The 26,084-nt window shown below is 37.5% G+C and overlaps 1 protein-coding gene across 18 annotated transcripts in view; it reads left to right on the top strand.

Annotated features, from left to right (window-relative positions):
* ZBTB20 (zinc finger and BTB domain containing 20) overlaps positions 1-26,084 on the top strand; it is a 799,009-nt gene that overhangs the window by 441,504 nt on the left and 331,421 nt on the right. For 12 of the 18 annotated variants that reach the window (XR_014326231.1, XR_014326232.1, XM_082839976.1 and 9 more), the window contains one exon: positions 6,669-6,716. The exons of 3 other annotated variants lie outside the window; for them this stretch is intronic. The gene's annotated coding sequence lies outside the window, so the exon portion shown is untranslated. Of the gene's footprint in view, positions 1-6,668; positions 6,762-26,084 lie in introns of all 18 variants that reach the window. 3 more of the 18 variants (XM_082839960.1, XM_082839973.1, XM_082839964.1) reach the window with 1 other exon arrangement.

The raw sequence follows: 26,084 nt of genomic DNA, 5'->3' as shown, positions 1-26,084 counted from the left end.
TTCTTCTCAGTATTTTTTTAAAACATGAATTATGTTGCTATCGCATGACTTTTCCTTTAGAATGTGTTCATGGAAATTAAAATGGACTTTTCTGTGCCCAAGTCTGAAATGAAAAATAGTCCAAAGGGATGGTGGAAATGAACACAAAACTTTGCTGATATTACCAGTATTATAATTTTGTTAAGCTTTTTTTCTAATAAATGGAACTAAAGTGAACTGATCCCCAAATAACTGTTTGACACTTTATCTACATCATTATTTTGTGTCTACAGCCAAAGCACAGCCTAAGATTTCCTGTAAGTCATTGGAATATATTTTCTGAGGCTTTTCTAGTATACTTTTCCTACAGAGATGTTTCTCCCATAATCATTTTACTGTTTCAACAAATATTGCTGAGCACAGAGAATGTGCCAAGCACTGTGCTAGGTGCTAGGTATAAACTGTGTGCACATGGCCATCCCTCATTAAAGCATCCTTGAAAAATGGATGGAGTAGGCATCTGTTTATTATTTTCTAAGCTAAAATGGATGAAAAGAGAAGATCACTGGATGATCAGAAATGAAACACCAAACTGTTGTTCTTTCCTTTAGATGAGCTCCTGTGATTTTTTTTCTAGTCACCGTTTACAAACGCAGATTCAAGAAGGGTATAAGCTCCCTGCCTTGCTCTCTAGCTGGCTGCTAATAAAGAGAACTTCTCTTTCTCTTTCTCACTTTAGTGATTGTCCTCAGCCATAGGAGGGCACTCAGGTACAGGACGGTCCTGTGCCTAGCAAGAGGATCAACTTCACCCTTACTTTCTGGCCTCAGCCTTGGTAACTCATTGTATGGCATGGGAAGCACCAGGCAGCCTCAGAGGACTGGAGATGTCTGTAGTCATCCAGATCAAAAGTTAAATTTTAAGTGCTCTCTGTAAGCACAATATAAGAAATTATTTAAATTTCCTTTACAAGCATGTTCATCAGTTTAGAATCTTTTCTCATTGCCCATTTCTCTGTCATTGTCCTATATTGGGCTGTTCTGTTTAGCAAAATAATGTGTGGCATATCTTCTTCCAAAGTAAAGTAGTGATCTATTCAAAGATTTCTAAATGCGTTCTTCATGCATTTTTAAAGAAGATGGGTACAATTGAATATATTTCTCTTTGCCCTGATGATATCCCTGTGTGTCTTTCAAATAATATTTGCTACTAGGTAAACTAGTTGGACCATATCATTGGCTATCACAGATACAGATTCCCAAAGGCATCAAGAGAATGACAAATAGGTGCATGTGGAGAAGTCTGACAGTTTAGTGGAATTGCTTTCAAGTAATTTGACACATTAGCACTTTCAGACACTCACCTGCCAGTAATCCTCATTAGAAATAAGATTGGAATATTGGGGTCACTAGCTCAAATCTGTTTTTCTGAGACCTGAACAATAACGGAAAGTCAGAGCTACAGGGAATAAGAATGAAACTATTCCAGGCATTAGAATTGTTTCTCTAAATGAGCTCTTTCTCTCTCCCCTCTGTTCGGTCCTCCTCTTTTCTCTCCCTGTTTTTCTCTTTCTCTTTTTTCCTCCCTCCCCTCCTGCTCCTTTCTTTTTAGTGTTCTGAATTCATTAGATGGCATAGTGTAAATCAATAGTAAACGCTAACCGCCTACTCTGTACTCAGTTACGCAACATCACATAACCGGTACACAGAGACAAAAAGGGAAAAAGCACACACAGCCTTTACATTCAAAAGCTCTTGCATAATTTTACTTTTCCACAGCCAAAAAGAAAAAAAAGGAAATAACAGATGGGGAAAACTTACACTTTTTTTTTCCCTTTTCTCAGACTGTTGAGAAGGGAGTTAGCTAACATTCACGACCATTTCTAGTTGCCCTGGGCTGCAGCAAAACATCCCATAATTGTCAGTGTCTTAACTGGCTTTAAAACAAGATTTTGTGACCCTCCATGATGTGGTAAATTTTCCAGGTAATATAAGACTAAAATTATTCTGAGGTGTTTAATGCTTTTTTACTTATTTTGTGAAAAATCAACAACATTTAAAATATGAAGTGAATTTTAAAATAGAAAGGATAAGGAAGACAGCTGTGTGTGTGTGTATGTGTGTGTTTTCATTTGAAATGTATCCTGATGTAATATTTATGTAAAAAGCTGGTTATATAAACCCTGTCTTTCTCTTGCTTTTTACTTTGGGAGCTGTATAAAGCACTACTGTTTTTTTCTCATGACAAAGTACATTCAAACCCCAAAGTCTTAAGGAAAGAGAAAACATCTAGATTCTACAGCAGAGACACTTAATTCAAACTCCCTATAGGATTCACCCTTTGAACAACAGTTTCATTTACGAACCTGTAGTCTCTGGAATTCTCATTTAAAACTTTCTCTCACACTATTCCCTGGAACACCTTTGGATTTATTGTACTGCCTTTAAGTCTCAAATATATTATAAAAGTATTCTTTTTCCTCTTTCTCTTTTTGTAGCTCTTCGCTTCTTTCCCACACCCACTACTTTTTCATTGGAGTAACTCCCTTCCCAGATGGGAACACAGTGAGATTTGTCTAAGGTTTATCAGTCTTCCTTCCCTGCTATGATATTTTGTTTCACTTAACTGACTGATGTCCTCTGGGGACCGGGCATTTTTCTGATGAGGGAGGTTGGAGGGCTTTGGGGGTTTGTCTGTTCTTCCCTTTTAGTTTCTGCCTATCAAATGGTTTTAAAATGGATACAAAATGCTAGAGAGCACAGCATTAGGCATTGTGAGGTTTCTGCTAGAAGAAAGTGAGATCACGTGTGTGAAAAGTAGTGTGGTGGTAGGTCTGAATGTTCTTAATACAATAAGGAAAGGTAAAAGTAGGAGGGGGAGAGGATGGATCTGAGTAGGAACTACTGAGGTTCATCTCTGTGTGTTTGGGATCAGTATCATTCCTTTAGGTCACACTTTACTTCTGGATGGTAAGGCCATATGAAATTGGTTCATTTAATTTTACTAAAGGTAGGAGGTGAGTTTTTCCTTACTTTTTATAAAAGATTCAGGCTATTTCCTAGTTTGTTTAACTTTCTCTTATGTGTTAGCTATTGAATTTGGGATTCCTTTTGTATGGAAAAATCTGGTGCATAAAGATAAAAATCAAAGCCAGGAGAGTTTTGTCTGGTTTTTCAGGTTTCATTGCCTGAATATGGCTCTGTGTTGTAACAACGGAATGATCAAGATCACTGGGGTTGTCATATCTCTGTATGTATGATGACATGGGGACATCTTTTGTTGTCTTAATATGAATAATGACTAAGCTAGCATACATTATTAAAGTATTTTGTAAATGCGTCTCCTTTGAGCTTTTTTCTTTCCTTGAAAGAATCTATAGCTCAGATAGATATGTTTGCGGAATATAATGAAAATTGGTCACAATATTCTAGTCTTTAAGCAGGATATTCGCACATATATTCATACATATATTTTTTCTGTCCCTCTTCATATTTTTTTAACTTTTTTATTGGCATATAAGTTGATTTACAATGTTGTGTTAGTTTCAGGTGTACAGCAAAGTGATTCAGTTATACATATATGTATCTATTCTTTTTAATATTCTTTTCCCTTATAGGTCATTAAAAAATATTGAGTATAGTTCCCTGTGCTATACAGAAGGTCCTTGTTGGTTATCTATTTTATATATAGTAGTGTGTATATGTTAATTCCAAACTCCTAATGTATCCTTCCCCCCTTTTCCCCTTTGGTAACCATAAGTTTGATTTCTCCTTTTTTTTTCCTAATACATTTATTTATTTTTGGCTGCATCAGGTCTTCGTTGCTATGGGCGAGATTTCTCTAGTTGCGGCAAGCGGGGGCTACTCTTTGTTGCGGTGCGTGGGCTTCTCATTGCGGTGGCTTCTCTTGTTGCGGCACACGGGCTCTAGGTGCACGGGCTTCAGTAGTTGTGGCACGCAGGGTCAGTAGTTGTGGCTCACAGGCTCTAGAGCACAGGCTCAGTAGTTGTGGCGCACGGGCTTAGTTACTCCGTGGCATGTGGGACCTTCCCGGACCAGGGCTCGAACCCGTGTCCCCTGCATTGGCAGGTGGATTCTTAAATGCTGTGCTACTAGGGAAGCCCCACAAGTTTGTTTTCTATGTCTGTGGGTCTATTTCTATTTTGTATATAAACTCATCTGTATCACTTTTTTTTTTTTAGATTCTACATGTGAGCGATATTGTATATTTGTCTTTCTCAGTCTGGCTTACTTTACTTGGTAAAATAATCTCTAGGTCCATCCGTGTTGCTGCAAAAGGCATTATTTCATTCTTTTTATGGCTGAGTAATATTCCATTGTATAAATATACCATATCTTCTTTATCCATTCATCTGTCAAGGGACGTTTATGTTGCTTCCATGTCTTGGCTATTGTAAATAGTGCTGCATTGAACATTGGGGTGCATGTATCTTTTTGAATTATGGTTTTCTCAGTTATAGCTGAGTGTGGGTTCCAATAGGCAGTTTTGTATGTGTGTACCTGATTATCAAAATGAATTCTGCACCATGTAAAATGTTTCTTTATAATGTAATTGTAACATGATTAATCATCTGTAGCCAAGCACTTAATTTTGGTGGGTAGTTCTGTATACAGAGAATCATTTAGAATACCCCGCTTTTCAAATGGGTTTGCTTGGATTTAAAAGAAAACTTAGACCTCTATAGAGGAGCATTTTCTTGATTGTCCAAAATAGTTGGAGCCATCTGGTTATCAAAGAAGTAGAGGAAAACATCTTTGAGTAAAACATCTTTGGACTTTTTTTCCTGCCTCAGTTTATCAGAATATCTTCCAATTCCATCTCGGTGAGTTTTTTTGCACTCTCTGAACCATACTCAGGTTCAGAATTGACCTTTCAATGCCCAATGAATGCCAGCCGATTCTATTCAGCCCCCTTTTTTGGTTGTAACCACGTCACAGAGAACATATAGCCTACTTCTAGTTTTTCTTCTGCAATATGGGATCCAGGCTGAGGAAGGGCTGGCAGGCCTAAACTTTCTATTCCCAGGGTGTTCAAGAATCTAGGAGAAGATTTAAACATTTTCTAATTTTTCAGAAGTACTTCACAACTCTTTTAACCTGGCTTCTCATTTCTATTGGCACAATAGATATTTTTAAATGTTGCAAGAACCTCAGTCACTGACTTACCTTTTCAAGAAGAATCACTCTAGTTGTGCCTGGCACATCGTATCTGCTTCATGAATATGTTTTGGGGAGCTGCGGTGGCTGTTCCCTGTTAGTACTTATGCAGGTAAGCGGTAAGCAATGTGAGTAATAAAGGGGTAAGGTGAAACCAGATGCAGCACTCCAAGCTTCAGCAAGGGGCGACCACCCCATTTTATAAGAAAACCCTTATTATCCTGTCTCTGTCTTTATAAAAATAACAAATTGCAGAAGGATATTTTATATCTTTCCTAGAGGTCCTTTGTAATGGTCAGTGCTGCGCAGACCATTGGATCATTTAAAAAACATAATTTTGAGCAAGGTACTTTGGTAATCCTGGTTAAGTTTCATATGAAAATGTGTTAGGGATATAACGATTCTGGGTCTCAAATATACTCCTCTTACACTCTGCCACAGGGTCCTTTAAATCTTGGCTTTTCTCATTTTCTCTAGGCAATTATTTTTTAGACTTCTTTTATTTATACAGGTCCTAGGATGATGACAACAGACAAATTTTATATAGAATTCTTCTTTTATATATTGTTTCATTACTTTTAGCTACAGTAATTCCTGATCTTGCTAAATCGATTTTGGCTTAAGTTATTATGCTGGCTATTTTCAAGGCCTCATTCTGGTGTTGATATTGGGGGTGGGAGGTGATCTCTGGTAAAACCACCTATGGCGTCTCCATTATATCAGCAGTGAAAAGACATGCGTGTGGAATTATTGGTAGACTGCTGCTTGTTAGGGAAGCAGTCTTTAAAATGCAGATTATATAATATTTGGGGATTTTGTTGCTCCACAGTAGAAGCTTTTTAAATGTTAATTTGGGGTTTGTTTTGTTGTTCTGTGACTTAGCATAAAAGGTTTTGGTTTTGAAAGGTTTCAGTTCACTCATTCCAGTTGTCTTACAGGACTTGGAATATAACACTATACATTTATTTATACTCATGAAAGAGGATAAGGCCAGTAACTCACAACTCATGAAACCAGGGGTAAATAATCCATAGCTTGTTCTACCACTATTGCCACAATATTTATATCCAGAACACAAGTAACAAACAAACCCAAACAAGGAGAAACCAGTTTGTTTTTATTTACAAAATGTTTAATCAAAAGTACAGTAAAGTTCAAATGGAGCTGCAAATCCTGGTGGTTCACAATGGTTTGATTTATTTTTTTAAACAGACCACAGATAATTAACCATAAAACATAACTTTCTCAACACAAGTTACAGTGAATTACAGAAATAGGCAGCAAGTCATTCACAACTGGTTGCAACTGGTTAGAGCCTTAAAGTTAAGCACACAGGCAGCTACAAAAGCACTTTCTCAGGGCACAGTTGTATTTTCATTCCCAAAGGGGAGCATCCTTTACTTTTTATATAGTATCAGTGTGTCAGTGGCCTGAGTGAAAAGTAGGGTTATTTTCTATGATTGTCATAGATTTATTAAATACCTAGCAGCAACAGTGCTCTTTTCATTTCAGAATGTTTCACCATCACTAACTGAATTTTCCTCGTGACGTTGCCGTCTGGTAAGCAACTTTCATCATCTCTAAATGGCGGTCCAAAATACTGAGGTACAAAGAAGCCAAGTATATTTCTCCTAACCTCAGAAAGACTTAAACCTAAAGCTGTGGTGAGTCCACCACCTCAAGTATTAAATTTGAACAGAACGTATTTTGACATTGGTGAAGGGTACCTATTTCATATCCTATTTGTTCACTTGAAATACCATCATTTAGAATGATATGAAACATGATCTTGAGAACCTGTTGTCACAGAGTTCAACAAATGGTTTGCAGTGATTTTGCTACACTGGGGTGGAAGTATTCAGAGGACACCTGAGTGGACAGAGAAGGTGATTTGGTGAAGTTGGGCACTGATGTTTCCATGTGGAACACTGGATGTTTTGGCATTATGCAAACAAAACCCTCCAAACATATTCTGTGATGCTTTGAACTACATGTTATTATTCAATGATATGCTACACATTTGACGTGCATTTACTTCATGTGGATCAGCCTTAAAATCAGACATGAACTGCTCTTGTGTGTATGCACAAACGAAGGGGACGTGGACAACCCTCACCACTACCACCAACATTACCAATTAAGTAAGAGAACCAACACCAGGGCTTCAAGCTAGCCTAGGTTTGAAACTTTGAGGTCTATGTGTCTTTTAGCGAGAATTGGTAAAGTTTCAAAATTCAAAGTTTCTAGAATTCTTGAGAGTTCAGTGGCTGGGAGGAGAGTGCAGGTCAGGACTGAGGGTATATTGGTAGAACATCATCAAGTCAGACAGAGCTTGAAAGAGTTGAGTTTGCTAGAGATTGGCCTACATAGAAATGCACTGGCAGATATACCAGAGAGGGGAGGAGTAAAGGGGTGACTTACCTGGCATCTGAATATATTCTCCCTTGCTCTAGCCAGGCCTATTTAGTCATGAGCATCATATTCATCCAAACTTTTAGCATCTACACTCTTGACTTCACTTTATATGAATTTGCATAAAATGAGGAAAGTAATCTCTTGGGGTAATACAGATAGCTTTCTAGCAGAGACTTTCCATATCCATTACACATAATCCACAGTTGTCTACTGTATTTTTGTTTCTAATTCTGTTGTACATCTATCTGTCTTTCTGAATGTACCCATCTTGCCAGTGAAGGGCACAAGCCTTTAGATTGTAACTCCCTACTCCCACTCCCAAGCTTTACTCGTTATACTGCCCCAAAAGAAAGAGTGAGAATGTTAAGAACTCAAGGGACAGCTCATTTGGTAACTTTTATTTGTCATTCCCTGCATTCATTGCGAAATGATCTCATCACAAAATGGCCTGAATTTCACACTCTTTCTGGCTTGCAAAGAAGCCAGTTCCTCCCCTATTTCTATCCAACACACAGAAAGCTCTTTATGTTTGTACGATCAGATAAAATCTGTATTGACATTTCTTTTCCTGTGGGTGTATTTCACTTCTAGGTATGAAGATTTAAACTATCAGGGCAATGCTGTATGTTTGTAGTTTCTCTGTTTTAGTAAATAAAAAGCTCCTTGGGAAAGGAGAGCACATCTTATCCACTAATGAATAAATATTTATTTTCATTTAAAAATGATACATGCTTATTAAAAATAATTTGGAAAAACACACTGGAGTAAAATGAAGAAAAATTAAAGTAATTATTTTCTGTAATTTAAATCCAACCATTAATAACCATTTGATATATTTCTTTACGCTCATTTTCCCCTGAGGATATATTTTTTAAAACATGCTGTAATCATACTTTCCATATAATTTTATGTCCTGCTTTCAAAATTTAACCTCAGAATTCTACATGTAATTACATAGTCCTTATAAACATCATTTTAAATAAATATATACTATTTCTGAAGAGGAATAGCTTACTTAACCTAAATGTCCAACAAGAATATTTTTTTAACTTTTTGTTTCCATAATCTTACATATAAAAAGTAAATGAATCAGTCAATAAATAATGAGTAAACGAATGAAAGTTCAAATCAGTATAAATTTTTAAAATTTTTATTATGAAAAATTTAAAATACATGAATGTAGACAGATCACTACAATGAACCCCCATGTACCCATAACCCAGCTTGCACAGTGATTAACTCATGGTCTATTGTTTTCCCGTGCTACCACCATGTTATTTTGAAGCAAACCCCAGTCATTATAGCATTTTAGTCCATCAATATTTCAGGCCCATCAGAACTTTTTACATTTTAATGTTAAAAACATTCAGATGAATAGTTCTAATCATTGTGTAGAGGAGTAGTTTTCTTCTGAGTGTGCTGTCATCACATTTTCTAAAATGTAACAATTGATCATAAAATCTCATCAGTGTGTTTCATAACATTCTTAGGCACATCTGTAAGCCAAAGGATAATTTGGTTGACTAGAGAGACATTTTACAGATTTGGCTAGGTTTCTTGGATGATTTTTTTTTTTTTTTTGGTATTTTTTTTTACTTGACTCAAACTTAGGATGATAATTTGCATGCCAGATCGATGCAGCATTAATTATACTCATTATTGGATATATGTTGTGTTATATACAATTCCATATTTGAGGTGAAAGGAAAACAGGCCTTTAACTACTCAGAAGTCCAGCATGGCTGCAGCCAACCCATCCTAGATAAATATGGTGAAAATACTTAAACCAAATGTAACACTGGATTTAAATGTTTATAGTTTTTTAAGATTTATTGGCAGAAACGGAAGGTTTCCTCCTAAGGAGGTACTTAGGAAGTCTGTAAAGGGAGGAATTATCCATTAATAGTCTGAATAATTTTTCAGAAAAGCACTATGTTTGGGGAAATGGGCGTGGAGGGAGATGGTGCCTTGCAGAACAAAGGGCACTCACTGCCTGTGTGTCTGTGTGTGTTACTCCAGTTTATCCTGAGAATATTTAAAGAACCTTCTGTGGGTCAGTTTCCCATGGCTAGACCACCTCCTTTATACCCAGAGCCACAAGGAGGAATGCTTCATGCAAGTAGGTTGTCTGCAGAAGACCAGTAGTGAAGGTTTTATCCTTCCTGGCTGTCTTGACCTGCAGGTCAGTGACTGTTCCAACAGGTGTGTTCCACTCATCAGAGATTCAGGATGTGAGTAACTGCGTAACGTCCTGCATCAGTATAAACTGGATTTATGTGTTACTCACGTCTATTTAATCTAAGAGCACATTTTCCATTGGCCTCGAAAGTGAGTAGCTAAGAATACTGATGTGCCTAACCCTTGGGGAAGGAAAAAAAAAAAAGAGCTTCCCCACTGTACTAAATCTCTAGAAAAATATGAGGGTTTACAGTATGGACACATACAAAATATTTTCAAACAAAGTTGGTGGAGGAAAGCACATGGGAAAGAAAGAAAGAAAAGAAATAACATAAGCAATAAACTATCCCAAGCAAACAGAAAGCATCAGTAAAAATTGCCAGACTGGATGGTGTAAACAGTACAAACTATTTTTTTCTTTCCATCTCATTTCTTTTTCCCCTCAGTCTTCTGATCATTTCTGTTTCTCTTTATCCTGGCCTGGCATTACCATCGTTAAAATGTCCTCAAAAGGTCAGGGATGTATCTGACAGCTTGGCGTTGAAGCAGGCATTCCAAGAAAAGATAGGTAGGAGCTAGCTACTGTACTATTTTAAAGGTGCAAGGGTATTTTACCATAACCCATAATACCCATATTTTAAAACAGTTAACCTTTTCATCATTATTTTAAGATTGATGCTGACAACACGACAACTGAAATAAAGGTGTAAGTCTTCACTTTTTCCTGCATCCTCTTCTTACATGTGGTGTTGGATTATGTAGCTCATGTCATATAAACCTAGAATATAAAGTAACTTTTATAGAGAAGAGTAAGTTTACCAATAGTTCTTTCTAACTAAAGTATTATTCATTATGCCCAAGTGAACCTTAAATGTCTCATCACGACAACAGCTATTATTATTATTATTATTACTACTACTACTGTGATTAATGATAGTGTTCACTTCTTGGTGTATGTGTGTGGCATTTTCTTATGCTTGGCCTTTGGGTCTGGTGTTTGTTCCATTGTTACGTTTGCTATAAAACAGCACTTCTTGGAATAAAGTAGTATTCCATATCCTCTACATCCTTCTCTCTAGTTTAGTTCATAATCGTGGTTGGATGATTCTGCTTAGATAGGGCAGGAAATCCTTTGAAAATCCCCCATCAAGCCAGGACTTTCATTTTAGACTTAAATACAGACAGTTACAAAAGAAAAAAAAAAAAAACGTTTTGTTCATGTCATCAGACCTATGTTTCAAGAAGTTGGCATATTTTCTGGATAAACTTTATTAGACACGTAACACCATGCACAATTAACATAAGGATGGGAATTACGGCATTCTTTTACTGAGATAACTTTGACGATTCTGCTTTACCTGGAGTGGTGAGAGAAGGATGAAAACTCCACTCAAGGCAAAGATATTCAAGGAGATGATTTTATAGCCAGCTCAGTCCTTTCACATTGGAAATGCTGAGAAGTCTCCGTTTTTTCACCCTTCACTAGCGATTACGCAAAGCCTGTGATATAAAGAACTTCCTTTGGAGATGGTCTGTATTTGGGGGGACTGATGCATTAGCAAACCGTGCTGGGCTCCATAGAAAATTGGTTTTATTTGTTCTATCCTACTCTATAAAATATTATTAAGGTGCCGTTGATGTATACTTTTTTATCAAAAGCAATTTGCTTTCTAAGTTTCTGATGGCCATTCTGTGAATCAACCTAATGTATTTGTGGTGTGGGGATCTGTAACCTCTGAATGCTGAGTTTAAAGACCTTTATAACTTATTTAAAGACATTTTGGCCTTTAACTCTTTCTCTCTCTTTGTCCACAAACAAGTTGATTGGCTAATCATATCTGTATTTTTATTTTTGTTGCTGCACGCATTGCACATAAAACAGGAAAGAGGAAAGGCTATTTGTAAAAGGTAATTACAATGACAAAATTGTACTTTCTTTAACTGTTCTCATTTTCTAATGTTTGATTACATCAAGACCTGCACTCTAAGAATTGTGTTTCAGCTTTGCTAGGAAAATGACAAAGGAGAAAGGTAAATCCAGTTCTATAAAGTGATGTCAAGCACAACTTTGGCACAGCTACAAATATCAGTAGTTCATTCAAACTCTATTCCTCCACTCTGGTAGGACTTTGATTTCCAGCCATCCTTTGATAAGGATCCAGAGCAAGGAAGAAACAGACTACTTTTGAGACTTGGAGGTCTAATTTTCTATGAGGACATGATAGGTCTAGTAGATTCTTAGGAGCCTGAGTTATTTCTGGGATGGCTTATCCAGCCCTTTGTAGAATCAGAACTCACACCATTTTCTGCAAATTAAATAAAAAACCCATATGTTAAGTGAATCTTTAAGATTCTTTCCAGATCACCCTTTCAACAAACTTTTGTTAATGCTCGCTATGTGACAGGTACATGTGAACCCATTTCTTTTTTTTTTTTCTTTACCTTCTTACTCCTTATACTCTATTTATTTATTTTTCACGTAAGCAAGGAGAAAGCTCCTTATAGTTTGTAAGGGCCCTGTGCATATTTGTATCTAGCCAAAGATTCAGTCCTTTCCAGGAACTCGGGTTGTCAACCAGTGATCTTGCCTTTGTCTTGCCTCGTAGTTCTGCCTGTGGCGCCTGTCACTAGCAGTCAAATAAGGACAATTTTACCATTCTCTCCTGCTGCTCTAATTTTTTTTTAGTGCCGGTACATGAATTTGTTATTCTTTATAATTCCCTTTGAAGTTGGAAATCCAAGGGGAATCTAAAACTGACCAGATGTTTCTGCTGCTGGAGAGGGAAGAGAGTAAGGATTAAGTTTAACGAAAACTTGGTCTCTAGGAAAAAAAAAATCATTTCAGCTGGAAATCATCATTAAGTGTACTCATTTGCTACATATCTATTAATTTACATTTACTAGTTCTTTATAGACAATATCACCTATCAGTTTTCTCTGGGGGAGGGAAACATCATAAATTTTGTGAACAAATACGTTCATGTTGTGGTTCGCTCAGGCCTATTTCTCTTTTAGAGTTTTAGTTCTATTGCCCTACATATTCCCCTCACCTGCTTTATGCTTTACAGTGAGTGTTTTCTGTTATTGTTGTCATTGTTGTCCTTGTTGTTGTTGAAGGATCATTATCATGTCCCATCAGACTGGGAGGCCAATTCTGCAAACTTTTCTAAGAGGGTGAGGTCAATGCATCCTGTCGTTAGGGAGGGAAGGAAAGGAGACCTGCCAAAGTGCTTAGCCTTTATGGAGAACTTCATCCTCTTTAGAGATCTGTAGATCAAAACAAGAACAAGAGTGATGAAGACCTTCAGAGTAAAAAAAGAAAGCCTTGTGGTCTTTTAAGGATTCAGATAATATTGCAAACAGTGTGAATAAACAGGTTAGGAGATGGAAAATTATAGTTAGGTATACGAAAACACAAAAGAGAAAAAGAAAAGCTGTCATTTGTGAGAGGACATTCATGGAGCCTCTCAGATTAGACGTCCAAAGCTTCAGGCCCTGGCGTAAGAGGAAATATGATTAAAAAATAAAATTGGAGAAGAGTCTTAGAAACCAATCAGGATGTTTTGGTGGTGTGCTTAGTACTTCACAAAAGTGTTGGATTGAGAGATGGACTTTTTATTTGCTCGCTTCTTGCACAGCATCTGTCATACTATCCCCTTGCATTGCTCTCTGGATTTCCCAGGTTTCTCTAGGTCTCTGGGAGGACAGAGAAATCTGTGAATAACTACTGTGCACCCCTTACCTTGCTCAGTGGATTAAACATTTGGAAGCATTCCCCACACCTCATAAGGGATGAATGCTCACAACTCAGGTTCTATTGCCCTCACCTATCTTGTTTTTAAATAGACACTCTGCATCCTCAGTAATTATATTAAGCTTCTTAAGCAGCACATATCAATTTCATATACCATTTTAAGCATTTTTTCAGCGTTTTGAAAGAGAGAGTAGGGGAAGAGACAGAGAGAAATCACTTAGCAGCTGATTCACTTATTTTAAGCAGCTTTCCCCATTTGAAAATATAAAAAATTCAGGTCCTGGAACATTGGGTGATTTGAATGTTCTATAAGGATTTGAAAAAAGATTTTTTTGAATCATATGTTCTACATTCAGGGACCCAGATTTTCAGTTTAGTCCTTTAAAAAAAAACAGGTTAAAATAAGGGGGTTTCAATCTAAAGTTTCTCTTCTTTTTCATTTTTCATTATTATTATTACTATTAATCAAAGCAGATGGTATGAAAAGCATTTTTGTTGGTCTCACTGATGACAGAGCTTAACCTAATAGTCCAAGACTTGGAACTTGGTGTTTCAATAAAGAAAACACTGTTTGAGGTATTTTCCACTCAAATCAGCATCAAAAGTTTTTAATTAACACCATCAGAAATTAATGGGCTAAATGCAGTTCAAGGTTCCTACATACCCCACTACTGGGAACGAGACAGCCAGAGGGACCCACTGGGCACGTTTGTATTTTGTACTCTGTTTTTATTTACTCACTGAGCAGAGTCCCAGCTGCATGTTACCAGCAGAGTGAAACCTATGAGGGCCCCTCCACCCCAGCACTTTCACTTTGCTCACTGATCATTGTCCACAGTTCCTCGTGATTGTAATTGGTTAGAAAGTTTGAAATTAGCGAGTCCTTGTCAGTGCAGAAGAGTTTTGAAATCGAGGCTTGATACAGCCATCAGGCCTGCAGAAGCCTAATGGCTTGCTGGGTGGGTTAAGAGCCTCAGAGCCCTGAGCACTCTCATCCTCAGGCTTGGCCCCAATCACCATCCACCACCCTCCAGAGCTCCCTGTCTTAGACATCGATGGCTTTATTTGGGGCCTTTTCTTTTCCATCACTGAAGCCTCTGTCAGGATGCACAGACTGGACTGACTACTGGGCATGGGGAAAATAAGAGCAAATGGAATAAAGAGTGAAGAAGAGGATCAAGGAAAAGGGAGGAAAGAAAAGGGGAAGAAAAAGCATAAAATGGAAAGGAAGTGGATATGAGATGGAAAGAGCTTTGTAAATATTGACATTTGGCTTCTGTGCAACTGGATTTGATGTCTCAGAATGGAACTCACTGACAGAGCCTAAATGGTCCCTGGGGCTCTTTTTTTACTCCCAGAACTTTTTTTTTTTTTTTTCGGTACGCGGGCCTCTCACTGCTGTGGCCTCTCCCACTGCGGAGCACAGGCTCCAGACGTGCAGGCTCAGCGGCCATGGCTCATGGGCTCAGCCACTCCGCGGCATGTGGGATCTTCCCGGACCGGGGCACGAACCCGTGTCCCCTGCATTGGCAGGCGGACTCTCAACCACTGCACCACCAGGGAAGCCCTCTCCCAGAACTTTTTAAAAGACTTGCCCACTTGTGGTCAAAGGGATGCTACATATGTTCATATAAGAGTCCATAATGTACCCGTCCACCACATTTTCTAGGGATTAGGAATACAGTCATATCCTTTATACATTATAATAGAAGAATGAAGGGCCTATAAATTCTTCTCCTGTAACCATAAAATATCTATTGTTTAACCTTATGATCTGGGCCCCCAAACCAAAATTCTCCAGAAAGCTCCTATGCTGATTGCTAAAGTGCAAAATAAACTCACCTTCAGCCTTACAGCAACACAGGAACTGCTTGGGCAAAGTTAACGAAAGTAGATATTGTCAGCAATGATGAAATGTTTATAGAAGCTTAAAGGTCTTAATAACTTTCTATATATCTTCTCATTTATGTTGAAAGCCTTCAAGCTTAATACATTTAGATGCAACCCGTCACCTTTTCTTATTTCTCCTCTACTTTAATACAAAACAACAACAACAAAAAAAATGCAAACCAACTACAACAGCACAGATAACATTGCCATGAATTCAGAATGTCAGGAAATTTTCAGTAGGCCTAGTCATAACAAAATGATGCAAAAAAGCATCACCATTTTTAGAAAAGCTCCCTAAAGCAATTCAAAGCTTTCTCTCCTGAAACACAGGGAGATCGACATGTATCAGCTCCTGGAGGGTAATTGGTGAATAAGTGTCAGGATTTTCATAAGAACTGCTAAGAGTCTGATCTTGACATCATAGCCAGAGAATCAGGTAAGCCGATTAGCAAATCATCATTTTTCTGTTTCTAAGCTGGGCAGTGTCAGGATTTACTATCCCAAAGTTTGACTTCTTGCGGGAGTCAGAGACACTTTACGTGGAATATAATTTAGTAAAAAGATGTCAGTCTAACCTTTCCCCAGACCATCCTTTAGATCAGGTTGTGCTAGATCAGATTGCTCAGTGTCTATGCTCCACCCCCAGACGTCTTTATAGTCTGCTTTAGCCGGTATGTGGGACATATCCCTCAGCTCACCTGTAATTCCAGTCACACTGAAGCAGTTCAGTGTTATCCCAGACTCGGCCTCTGTGTTGGTCTTCCATTTTCTGGCCCAGGGCCTTTTCCAATGCTGGGAGAGCTCAATAAATCTACACTGGATTGGGGAACTAGAATGGCAGCTTAATTCCCTGCGGGGGCAACTCTCAACCAAAGGAGGAACAGAGGTGGAAAAGAAATGTTCCAGCCTCCATTCCCTTCAGATGACACCACTGGAGGCATTATATATGTATCTCAGAGATCCTGTGGAATTGTACTGCTGTTGGCCTCTTTGACATATCCTTATTATTGCCAGTCCTCCTCCCTGACTCATTCTCATCACTCCTTCACTACTGCCTTCTGAGGTCACCTTCCCAATTACTATCTGCACCAAGTCCTTGTCTCAGACTCTTCTTTGGATGGAACCCAAAATGAGTCAGGTAGTCAGAAGACTTTTTGTTTGTTTTAATCAGTCAGTTCACAGCATCTGCTTCTCTGCTGTCTACTACCCACAATGAGCTATTGCCCATTCATAGCCCCGTTCCCAAAGCTAGATAGAAGCCCAGTTGCTCACATCAATAGACTGTAACATTTGGAGGGAGAAACGTTGTTGTTGCGGGGTTTTTTGTGGTACGCGGGCCTCTCACTGTTGTGGCCTCTCCCGTTGCCGGAGCACAGGCTCTGAACATGCAGGCTCAGCGGCCATGGCTCATGGGCCTTGCCGCTCCGCGGCATGTGGGATCCTTCCGGACCCGGGCACGAACCCGTGTCCCCTGCATCGGCAGGCGGACTCTCAACCACTGCGCCACCAGGGAAGCCCGAAACATTGTTTATTCATCTGTGGTCTCCTATATCTAGCACTGCCCGGACACATAGTAGGTACTCAATTAATGTTTGTTGGATGAGATACGTAATCTGCACAGGGATTTTTATTTCCAGTAATAAGAAATACTGGTGTGTTTCAATCATGTGAGATGCATTACAGCAAATTTGTTGCTATTAATAAATTTCTGAAGTATGTGATTTATTCTTTTAAAAATCAAAACAAACACAAGACTGTCCCTATAATAAAGTTATACACCTGTGTTTTCTAATATGCTTTATTAAATGGGAGAAAAATGGGTTATGTTTTAGTTTGTACTCTAGAAATTGCAATAACCCTAGGTAACTCCATGAGAATGTGTTAGAATCTAAATATCATCTCTCCTGTACATCAAGGTGGGGAAAATAAAGTTGAGTACTTCAGAGTCATACTGTAGGAATAGTGGCAGATACTGAAGTGTCTGATCAAATTCAACAGGCTTTTTAATGACTCTTGTTTTGGGGTATTTATTGCTGTGATTATGTGAGTCTAGTCTGAAATGAGACATGGTGATGTCCTGTTGATAGCTGTTTTCTAGATAGAAATCTAAGGTCCTTTATATCTATAATTGGCACCAGGGAAGAGTCTACATTCTGTAAGAGAGATTAATGAAGTGCCAGAACACAAATAACAATGAAATAGAAAGTTCAAAACTTTCTTCCTGCATCTCAGTGTCCAAGACATGAAATTTTAAAGTTATGTCCAGGGGGCGGTGACCAAGATGATCACCTAACACCACAAGCCTCCTTCTTTTTAACCAATGTCCCACTCTGGACTGAAGAAGAAGGACACTTCAGGAAAAGGGATCTTAATTTCCCACGTAGTTTATTTTGGCCCCATGTGAGTACAAAAGGACCTGATGTTGTGGGTTAGCTGTACTCCTCTGAGAAAAAATAAGATTTTCTTCCCCACTTTAGGAAATTTCTTCAACTTTTATTCTAGGAAGATTAAACTATTGATGATTACTGAATCTGTCCAAAAAAAAAAAAATTATCTGTTTCAGGAAGAAATGGTGATTTCCATTATTTACTTTCTCAACATTCTTGCTGACACCTGGAGAACTGTAAAATTATAAATATTTAGAAACATTCCCTTCAAGAAAAGTCAACTATCTGATCTGCTCTTTTCCAAAGTGGACTTATTTGGAATTTGTACTATGCCCTGCAGCAGTTTTCTAAATATCCTCATCTTTTCTCCAGTGATTATTGATCAACCTCCTAGGAAACCCCTTTCTACACTAATGTTGTTTTCCAGAAAAATATCAGCTCAGTTGTGAAAGATCCAAAAGGAGGCTCTGAGACAGTGATATAATGGCTGATGCTGTTTGTGTTCTGAAGAGTTTGTGGTTTGGTATAGTGTGTAGTTTGCCAAACTTTGTAGAATGGTTATTGATCCCCTCAGGGAGGCCTAGTGGCAACTGGAGCTCCAAGGGTTAGTCATATCTAGCCCAGCAGAGCCTCCTCTAAGTCTCCAAATCCCTCCCAGTTTATCCCAGCAAGCAAGCAAGACAAATATTACCCCTTTCTATGTGTGCCATGACATGAAAAAGTTTGGGAAGTGCTAGTGTTATGGACTGAATGTTTGTGTCCCTCCAAAATTCATATGTAGAAGCCCTAATTTCCAACAGGGTGGCAATAGCCCCATGCTTGGAACTTTATTTAAGCCATCACATTAAATACCCTTACAGACTAATAAGGCAGTATAGCATGATAGTTAAATTCTGTGGGCTATAGACAAGAAAGTCTATACAACACTTACCAGCTTTGTGACTTTATGGGAAAGTTTATTATCTTCTCTTTGGCTCAGTGTCCATATTGCACAGTTATAACAGTAATAATAATAATATTACTTACCTCCAAAAAAATTGCTGTAAGGATTAAATGAGTGAATATATCCAGAATGTTCAGAACAGTAGTAAGTACTCAATAAATATTACCTATTAATTTCTATCTTTTGATGCCTACATTAAAATCCCACTCTTCCGTGAACCCGTCTATTAAAATATATATCCACATTGATTTCAACTTCTTTGGTTCAGAAGTAGATCCTAAGAAGAAATAATGTAATATAAATGGAAAAGTCTAAGGCCTCTATGCTTTTTTTTTTTTTTTTTTTTTGGCGGTACGCGGGCCTCTCACTGTTGTGGCCTCTCCCGTTGGGAGCACAGGCTCCGGACGCACAGGCTCAGCGGCCATGGCTCACAGGCCCAGCCGCTCCATGGCATGTGGGATCTCCCCAGACCAGGGCACGAACCCGTGTCCCCTGCATCGGTAGGTGGACTGTCAACCACTGCACCACCAGGGAAGCCCCCTCTATGCTTTTTAATTTTGGCCCTCCAGCCTCCTAATATTGTGGCCTCTGGGAATTTGATTAAGATTCTCATACTCAGTTATGCTTTTATTTAAAATGTGTAAACATTAGCCATCTTAGTGTTTTTATCAGAATTTAAATGAGATAATATGTTTGGAGTCTACAGTCTTGCCTGGACAATAAACAGTTTTGTAAATGTTAGTCTTTTCTCCCTTATGGTGCTATAAAATTGTTTTGTTTGTTTTAGCATCTATATGTATCTATTAGTATCTCTGGGCAGGTAATTCATATATTTCTGCCAGTGCCACAGGCACTCACACATTAGTCTGAGACAGTCAATAAATATCTATAGGCTGTACAGAGGCAGTGATATTAAATGGTGAGCTGGTACAATTCTCAGTTTATCACAAGTTCTCCTGCCTCTAACATGGTATGTACTCTTCAGATGTCCCATTGTTTGATTCAATAGTGGTAAATACAAAGGATTTTTTTCTTGGTCTGTTGATTTGTAAAAGATTTTTATTCAAATGAAGAGAAAATTTTTTATAAAGCAGTCTTTAGTTTCTACTAAATGTGAACATATAGAATTGTTGAAATGAAAAAGAATAGAAACACAGTTTTCAGAGTGATGCTGATATTAGTTGATGATGCCAAGGCACCAATGAAGAGTGTATTTTTAAAATTGAATATGTTCTTATTTCTTGTTTGTTGATTTTAAAGGTTATCTAAACATGTGAAGAAAAAAATCAAATTTTTCCAATTTGAAAAGAACAAAAACAGCTAAAACCTTCTTTTAAAATTTCGAAGCTATTATGAGACTATTACAGAAAAAAGATTGTACATGAAAGAATTTTTTTTTAAATCAGGTTGCTTTGCCTTTCTTTAGTCACTTCAAAAGTCTTTGTCAGATATGAAAAAGAAATATTCTCAAAATGAAGAGTAAATATAATTAAAATGGTTCCTTGCCTTGACATATAAGCTTCTTATCGGCAAAAATCTTTATAAATTTAATACCATGAAACTTGGGTTTAAAAGAAGGAATAAGAAAGAGTGGGCAGGGAGGGAAAGGGAGAGAGGAAGAAGTTTGATTTTTTATGAGTTGACATAGAAATGATGGTAAGTGAAATTATATTAAATCCTTAATTGCTTTTGATGAGAAAATTTTAGATCCGTAGTATTTTCTTTTTATTGCTGGTATTTGGCATGTACCTAGCACACAGTAATCTCTTTTTAATAGTTAACTAATGAATGAATGATATTGGCCAAGCCACATTAGTTTGCTTTAAGCATAATTTTCTGGCAACAGAAATAATTAAGAATATAGTCGATTCATCATCAGGATCAAATGTTTATTGAATACCTGCCTTACATTCATTCTTTAGCAGGTAATATAGGGCTATGGTTAGAGTTTCACATTCTTGAACACTTAGCTGTGTGACCTCTGTGAGCCTCAGTTTCCTCCTGTGTAAAGTGGAGATTTTGAAAGTGGCCAGTTCAGAGGATTGGGGAGAATTGCATGAGATAATGCCATAATGCACTTGGCAGAGTTCCTGACAGTAAGTGCTCGCTAAATTTTAGATACTGGTATAAATATTATATTACTTATAATATTATAAATAAATATATTACCCCATAGAATTGTTATGAAGAGTTAATGAGTTAACATGTTATTACAGTGGTACCTAGGACATCTAAGATTTCAACAACATATATTAAACAATTGGAAAGCCCAACACAAAACAATGAGGATTCATATTGACAGTTTCTCTGAAAAGAAATACAGTCTAATTGGGGAAAGGGTTCCTATATATTAAGAGATAAAAATCAGTAATAATGAAGTTAACATTTATTAAACATTGACCCTCTGTTGAGCTCCAACGTGCTTTATCGCATTTAACCTTCACAACAACTACATGACATTGGTATTAATGTTACTGTTTTACACAGGAGGAAACTGAGGCACAGATGTTGGTAGAGTTAAGCACTGCTGGTATCTTGGGTAAATCTCTTGTATATGACTCCAGATCCTGAGCTTTTAACCACAGGTGCCAACAAGTGTGTAAGTGTTCAGGAGGGAAGTAAACACTGATCACTGGCCACTTCGGGAAGAGCTTCAGGGGAAGTAAGGAGCACTGGGCCCTGTGGTGTCAAACATTCATTATGTGTCAGAGTCTGGCTCCCTCCATTTGAATCCTGGCTCCTCTAGTTACTGGCTATGTGATCTTGCATAAAATTTTAATCTCTCTGTGCCTGTATTTTCTCATCCATAAAATGGGAGTAATAATAGTATTACCTGGCAGAGTTGTTGTGAAGATTTAATGAGTCAATTCCTGTGATTACAGTGGTGCCTAGGACATCTAAGAGTTTGATAAATGTTGATGTTAATATCGTTACTGTTACTGTTGCTGCTGCTGTTGTTATTAGTGACTGCAGTACTTTGAAATTTTTTCCTTCTTAATGAGCTAGCATTTAAAATTTAAAGAGAAGCTAATATTTCAAAGGTGTAGATCACAAGGAGACTTAAAGCATGGTTTTTCTACTTTTGCCCAAGAACTATTCTTCAGCCTAACATGATAGGGAAAGAAAACACATTATGTCAGAGGATTCCATTGTATATTCAGGTGAAAGAAATTCAGTAAGAGAGTATGTTTGCTAGCCTTATGTGTTTTTTTTCTTTGCTTTGTGCCTATCGATTGATATTTCTCAGTTAACCTTCTTAAGAAAACAGTAATATCAAGTAAAAAATTATTGTCATTTTTACTTCTTCTGGACAAAGATTATTTTTAAAAATATGAAGACAGAGGCTTTAAAACAGAATCTTGAGAATGTTAGCCCACAGTTCACACTGTCATGTTTAGTCCATTTCATTAAAGGAATAGTGATGTGCTTAGTGGCTAAGTGTGTAGAAATCCAAAATAAAGGAAAAAAAGTACAGTAACCTTACTCGTGAGAAGAATATGGTAATATTCATTGACAGGGGAGCTACAAGGAGCAATTATCCCAAGCTGTGTCTTTCAGACAGTGCTGTCAGCTTTTCCACGTTGATGAGTGCAGCTGAGCTTGTGATGCACGGGCAAGAAACTCCAATGTGACTAGAAGACCGGGACATTGGCCACCATATTAGCTATACCAAAGGAAAAAGTATATGTAAAGAAAAGATGGATTTTAAAAACATTTGTAATAGAAATGATTATTGGCAGCACTTGACTGGATTTGCCTTCTGCTGGTGACCCCAGCAGAAGCATTTTATCAGATACCCATTTTCTTCTGCCCTTTTTAGAGGCCCTTTAAAGCAAGAAGGCTATTCTAGAACACCGATATTTTTGATGTGTGTGTGCATGTGTGTTTATGCATGGATGTGTTTAAACACACATCACATTTGGAATGTTTTGTAATGTTGGGGATTAGGTATCACATGGCTTTTTATAAATCAGAAGGCATATCTAATATTTATTATTTCAGGCAAAGAAAATTCATGGCAAGTTCTGTTTTTTTTATTTTTGTCTGTCTTTCCTTCTTCCTCCTTTAGACAGAGTAAAGCTTAATTTTAGTATTTATAAGATAATTTGAAGTTATACTGATTAACTTTATTTTCTGGTATTCATTCACCTTAGTCTACACCTGTTTTTACACACTCAGTATTGGATTTTTTTTAAAGTGTAAATCTTTGAGGCTAGGAATTACTAATTAAAAATAGAACAAGGTACCACATGCTCAATTCCTCTCCTTGCTTTGTTTCTTTCCATTTCCCTTTCAGTACTCAACTACAAACTTTGTCGCATGGAAGTACCTCTTTACATACACATCGAAACTACTGTGTGTGTGAGCTATAAAACAACTTAAAACTTGTTCAAGGCCCCAAAGCCTGTTCTTCACAAAAGAACCTTTCTTGCCCGATTTAGAAAGTGTTTTGAACGATGCATAACTAAGTAGAGTAACTAAACAATTGCTTTTGAGCATCTGAAGCTTGCCCATTAAGATTTCTATAGCCTTTTCTTTTGCTTCTTGTGGTTTAAGAAGTGATTCACGTTCAGTATATGAAAGTTCTGGGTTCAGCCCCTTGAGCATTTTAGTGGAAGGGTCTGCACAAAGCGAACCAAATAAATAAAACAAATAATGTAAGAACTGAGGGCAGTTGAACTCATGCAAGTTTATGCACCAAAATATTTTATTCCTGGGAAGAAAAGTTATCTCCTATATATTTTAGTTTCCTAAAATCCCTAGTTTTCTTAGGAAGATACACAGGAATCAAGTTGTTTGTAAACAACTGATTCAAATATTACCTGGAACTTCGTAGAATAACATCAATACCTTTCATATAGGAAAACCATTATCTACCAATAGGGGTGAATTATGAACATATTCCAACTGAGCAAAAGCATAATCAAGTGCATTAATAATGCTAAATTTTAGATGTTGCACTGATGAGATATTTTCTATACAAATAAAAGACCAAAGTGTATAAAACCTCAGGATGTGTGCCTGAGTTAGAATTACAATGCAGCTGTCATTTTTGCATTTCCTGGCTTTCATGAACCATTACTAGTGATCCTCTGTCATTTAAATCAGTGGAGAACATGGATTTATCTTAATTTTCACCCTTTGTTTCCCCTTTCTGTGATAACAGTTATGAGATATGATGGTGTAAAATGTTCCTACTTATAATGGTTTCAGCCTTGTCCCTTGGCAGCCTAAATCTTCTAGCTAATTCACTGATCAGTTAAATAGTTGAAGTTATTATTATTATAATTATTATTTTACATTTATATAGCACTTTCCTCCAAGGGGCTCAAGGCATTTTACACACAGTAAATTACCAAATAGGAATTAATCCTTATATCACCCTGTGGGGTAGGTACAGTCACATAAATGAAATTCTACAGAAGCCTCGCCTGTGTCACAGCTCTCAGCTCTATTCTCCCCACCAACCCACCAACCTGCCTAACTGAAGGTAAAGCAGAATACTGTTGGCATGGCAGGAATGGCTCAAAGCAAGATCTTTGGGAAAATGGTCCTGTGTCCTTCCTTTGGTTCTTTGAGCTACCCTGGAAAATATCACTAATGAGAACATCTAAGCATACACATCTTGATTTGCAGTTAACAGATTGAAATAAATTTCACCTACATGATTTAATTTAATTCTGACTCAGACAAGTTAGGATGTGTGGTCCTAAAACTTTATTTATTTATTTTTTGAATTTTATTTATTTTTTTTTTTATACAGCAGGTTATTATTATTATATGTGGAACCTAGTAAAATGGTACAGATGGACCCATTTGCAGGGCAGAAATAGAGACACAGATGTAGAGAACAAACACACGGACACCAAGGGGGGAAAGCGGCAGGGGGGTGTGGGTAGTGGTGGGATGAATTGGGAGATTGGGATTGACATGTATACACTGATGTGTATAAAATGGATGACTAATAAGAACCTGCTGTGGTCCTAAAACTTTAGTGTGTACAAAACTTATTTGGGTAGCAAGCTTCAAATGCAGATTCCAAGGCTTTCTAACTTACAGAGAATCAGAAAGGGGCCCTGAAATTTGTATTTTCACCTCAGTGGATTTTTGAGACAGGTGATGCTTACCTATACTTTGAAAAATTTGAGCTGATTAAGGAAGAATTGTTAGTCCCCATTCTACAGATCAGAAAATGATGGCTCAGGAAGGCAAGATGTCACAGTATTTGGCAGAGCAGGGACTAGAAACCAAGATTTCAAATTCCAAAACCCATACTCTTTCCATTATGCTACAGCGCTTCCCAGAAAGGGAAAGCAAAGAAAGAAACAAATAAAACAGTACTGAAATGTAAAGGAAATGAGAGAATGGTTCAATGTGCATGTGAAACATTTTGCACTATTATGAACTGGCGTCTCCTGGCTCTTTGGGAACTCCGAGCTGATTTGTGATGCCTGGACAGAGAAGCCCATCATCTATAGCACAGGGCTAGACCAAAGCCTGTTCCTTGATCTCAGAGCTACCTTGTTCGCTCTCGTCAAGGAGTCGCTCAACTAACTCTAATCCAGCGGGTGCCTGATGGATTGTAATGTTTAATTTTTCACCCTGCCCACAAAAAGAGTCCTCTACTTAATAGGTGCTGCCACCAAAATAAAAAGTGGGCTTTGCCAGGAAACCAAGAAAAGCGCTTTTAATGAGCTTCCTGTTTACGTGAGTGGGCCCTTTATGGAATGGGATGGGTTTTACATTTTTTATTTGAAGCATTCTTACTCCATTTCTAAGAGAGAGAGGAAAAAAATGTAACAGAAAATGGTTATGAACAATTTAACTACTATTTTTCAATTTAGTATTCCATTTGGGATAATTTCATTCATTTTTTGAATTAATTTTTATTCAGTTTTCTTTAAAAAGCAGGACAAGGCATTATAGGAAAAACTGTAGACAGACATAGTGCATCCAAAGTTTTAATTTTCCTCTGAACTTCTTACTCAGAAGTGTCAGAATTCCATGGTGGGGTTTAGAGGTGCTTGTGGGATTTATTTGGGGTTTTCAGAAACCAGAAAAACAGACACGTGGTGTTACTCGTGGTAAAAATTCCCACGCTCTGCCTAAACTCACCATACTTTTCATAGGTGCTACTGTAAATTGTACTGAATTTCCAAGTCCTTCCTTTTCTCAAATGCATGTATCCCTTAGCTATGAATAATAATTATTACTAGTTATGTAAAAAAATTTGTGTCTCTCTTTTTACTCTTAGAAATCATCTTCTGTCTCTGAATTTTTCACCTTTTATTTTAAACACTGATTATTCCCAGTCACTGAACAGACAGATTTTATTTAAGAGTCTAGAGCTTTGTGCTGTG

Source organism: Leucopleurus acutus (genome assembly GCF_964270905.1).
Source record: "Leucopleurus acutus genome assembly, chromosome: 5".
NCBI classification, from domain to species: domain Eukaryota; kingdom Metazoa; phylum Chordata; class Mammalia; order Artiodactyla; family Delphinidae; genus Leucopleurus; species Leucopleurus acutus.
The sequence above is the reverse complement of the archived record's forward strand: the minus strand, read 5'-3'. Positions and strand labels throughout refer to the sequence as shown.